This window comes from Festucalex cinctus, chromosome 13, assembly GCF_051991245.1.
Source record: "Festucalex cinctus isolate MCC-2025b chromosome 13, RoL_Fcin_1.0, whole genome shotgun sequence".
NCBI classification, from domain to species: Eukaryota; Metazoa; Chordata; class Actinopteri; order Syngnathiformes; family Syngnathidae; genus Festucalex; species Festucalex cinctus.
In genome coordinates, this window is record NC_135423.1 from 20,542,307 (window position 1) to 20,546,186 (window position 3,880).

Sequence of the window (3,880 nt, forward strand, 5' to 3'; positions counted from 1 at the left end):
ATGGATGCATTCTTTAATTGTATTGTTCGGATATTTCCTGGTCTTGCAGCTGCTTATTGTGTTGTTATACATCGTGCTGTTGAAATATTTAATTTGTTTCATCTTCGGATATGATATGTACTTTTTTTTTTTTTTATTTCACCTCTTTGTCTTAACTGTCCTCATGCTGAGGTCATTTAGAAATTTTCGATGAACTAATTACAGTACATAATACCCATAATGTTTATAAGGACAAGAAGCAGTAAAGATATTTACGGCTATTTGAGTGTCTATTCCCATCAATCGAACAAAGTCACTTTATTGTCTTTGTTCTTTAATGTTTTAGATGATAAAATGATGATCAAATAAAAAGTAGAATAGAAATTATATTGTAAAAAAAAAATAAAAAATGTTTGTTTGGTTGTGCAGATTTGTGCCTCAAATGTTTAACATGTATTTTGTGGGTTAAGCTGGCCCCCCGATGGACGGCCCATTGCTACACATGGATAGTGATAGCAGGCCTTCCCAAGAAGAGATATTGTTTCAAGAAGCTTTCCATGAATAGCGTAAAAGTCTCCTATGCGTTGGAAAAGTGAGACAGCCATAAGATTTCTCTAAAGGCCAATAAACTGCAAACAGGGACAGAAAAACATTTTGCCAGGCAGAAATTTTGCAACTCTGCTTCAGTGTCAATTAGTGCGCCCTGGGCAAAGGGAATGATATGCTTACAAAAACAGCAAAGTCCAAGCTGTAAAATGTGGTCTGTCCAAATGATACCTGAAGCGAAACAGAACAAAGGAAGTGTGAAGTTACTTTTGGACACGTATTACAGCTGCAATGTTTTTTGATTGTTTAATTCTACTACTACTACTACAACTATTACTACTACTACTAATAATAATAATAATAATAATACATCAAATTCATATTGTACTTTTCAGCATAGATACACAAAGACATATCACACAAATGAGATAACAATAAATTACTTTAAGAGTGTGCTTGATGTGTGGGAACCGGTGTCCATGCAGTAGTCAACTACAAATACACAACAAACATTGATTTAGTGATTGGAAACTGTTTGCATATTAGATTTTTTTCTAAGAACAACCGCTGATTTAGCCAATTGTTGTCAGAAATTTTCCTTAATTCTGCCATTTTAATATCATAATTATAATTTCCTAGATTGCTACCTCTATTTGCTTCTATTTTGACGAGCCAACATGTTCCCTCTCGCCTAGTTGCTTTCTTCGCTTAGGCCTCACATTTCTGATTGCCTACATCACAACTTCTTACTCCTGGCAGTGGAATCTAGAAAGACACTTTTGAATTAGATTAGGGGGCATTGATAACTCGTTAATTAGACAGTTGATGGGAAGTAGATGAGTTTCCATTCTCCTCTTGCAACTTTAAATGACTTTCATCTTTGTGCGTGTGCGTGCGTGTATGTGTGGCGTGTGTGTAGGCGTGTGCGCGTGCGTACGCTTGTGTGAGAGAGATCGCATAAGACAGAGAGAGGGAGATGTCATTCTTGATCAAATAAAAATGTTTAATTTTAAACATGACTCAATGTAATTATCATTCATGTCGAGACATGTTATACTACACATTATTACATGCAGGTTTTCTAAACTATTAACTATTTATAAATTAGTGCTTGGATATTTAAGCGGTGCACCCTGCATACTCACGTTGCATTTTGGCCACTGAATTTACACAGTTCACTATTTCATCCACAGGTTGTCCTACATAGGAAATGTTTGACATTGTTCAGTATTGTTTTAAATATACTGTTAAATGGCTTAATTGCCGGCGGTTGGCTGTATTTTGTGATTTTAATTTGAGATTAGATGCAAATTATTTTGATGTAAATATTGACTTCAACTCTTTGACCGCCATAAACGTTTAAAAACGTTCAGTATAATCCTAGGATAGGCCGCCATAGACGTCTATTGACGTCTACTATGTTTTTTTATGGAAATGGGTGGAGGAAAGCCTTGGGCAGCTGTGCTCCAAGTATCAAGCCGATCGGGTTACTATAATGAGTATTCCTGGCCACTAGATGGCTGTGATGAGTCTTTTGGACAAGATCGGGTAGGAGACAACAGTAGAAGAAGAGAGGCTGAGTGTTGAGGGGGAGAGAATGACTAACTTGGCTAAGGAAGTCAAAAAGGCTACAGATGGCAATCAGCTCACGCTTGATCCTTATTTTCAAAGCTCAAAAGCATCGACCAGTGCTCAAGAGCACAATGATAACGGGGTTAACTCATAGTTGAAGCGGTGATGCGGCCGTTTCGACCACGTCCTAAGGCCCCACCGGCTAGCGATGCTAATAACGTCCTAAGGCCCCACCGGCTAGCGATGCTAACACCGGAGAAAGTGGTGCACAACCGAGCACGTCTGCACAGATGACGTTTCATCGGACGATGACGACTACAATGGGTCCGATGCAAGACAGTCTTGGACAGTCTTTCGTCCTCCAAAGAACATGAAGGTAAGCGCTAACATGCTAAGAGATTGCTAGTAAGATTACTTTCCTAACTTTTCGGGCGATCCGCTAGAAGCGTGTGTAAATGTGCTGATATACATTAGAACATCTATTACCTATACAAACGTGAATGTATATTTTATAGATCGTGCTCACAGCAACGTCCGACCGCTGGTTCTATGACAAAGAAAGGTAAAAAAATAAATAAATAAAAAACAAAAACGTTTTCAATACACCGCAACAATAAAAGGAAAGTCTTTCGATAGTATTGTAATTGTATATGTTTCTTTCAGCTCCTCCTCATAGGGCCCAAAGTGACCCTTCTCACAGTGAGCAGAACAAAGGTAAAAAGAAAAAAAAAGATTTTCCACAGCACTAATAAAATATTTGATGGTAAACGTCTTCTATAATTTACAGAGTGTGCATCAACCAATACATCCAAGAAAAAAAGGTAAACATGCACACACACACACACATTGCATCACAGTGCTCTAAAATAATATATGATATTGAAATGTATATTTGCAGATCCCAAAGATTCTGGCTGGCTTGAAGTTGATGAAGTTGGCTGGCAGCCAACCATCTTCCCCTTTGCTGCAAAACCAGGACCAAGGGATGCTGCAGCAGAGCTGAATTCCCACCTGCCAGCTGACATCCTGGAGCTCTTCATCACGGATGAACTTCTCCAGCACATCGTTCATCATACCAACCTCTACGCAAATCAGTCCATGCAGAAGCAGACTGACAAAAACTGTGATGCAAATCCTGCTGCATCCCCCTAGCACGCACGGGATTGCTCCACAATATACCACACAAAAAGAAAAATTGTGTCGTTGAAACATCCACACAATTGTAAATAGTAACACGTACCCACACACCACACATGCGCAGTTGCGCACGTGTAAATAGGTTGCAAAGCGTTTTCCAAATTGTTTGTTCGGATTGCTACTGTTGCATGTAAATAAACTGTTATTTTGCAATCAAAAAACACTTTTTTTTTTATTGTTAGGGTTAGAAGTTTAGGTGTTTGTAGAATCACTCATGCAAAAAAAAAAAGGTGCAAATTCACTAGAGTGCATGAAATAACATCGTTTCACAAAAAGCTTGATTTCTCCGTATTTTGGAAGAAAATAGAGGATTTGGGTGAAACGAAGCTGTTTTCTATTGTTGATTACTGAAGATCTGAATAAGGTAGAAACAAACGTTTTTTTTTTTAGATGAAAGATGAGACTTCAATCTTTCATTTGGTAGTATCCGCGTTTCCATAGTCCTAAGACAACATTTTCTGTGGAGCTTGAAAGATCGGTAAAATTCTGTAAATCAGCTGGCACTATGGGGTTACCTTTTCCGAAAATGGCTGGCAGTCAAAGAGTTAATAGGGAAATTTGACTTAAGTCAAAATTCGGGTTACCG

At 38.2% G+C, this 3,880-nt stretch overlaps 1 long non-coding RNA gene across 1 annotated transcript; it reads left to right on the plus strand.

Moving 5' to 3' along the window:
• Nucleotides 1-2,106: 2,106 nt before the first annotated feature.
• LOC144033809 (uncharacterized) lies at nucleotides 2,107-3,325 on the plus strand. The gene is made up of 5 exons (XR_013288084.1): nucleotides 2,107-2,473; nucleotides 2,613-2,659; nucleotides 2,761-2,811; nucleotides 2,885-2,918; nucleotides 2,996-3,325. It is a non-coding gene; the product is annotated as an uncharacterized LOC144033809 (long non-coding RNA).
• The last annotated feature ends 555 nt before the right edge of the window (nucleotides 3,326-3,880 follow it).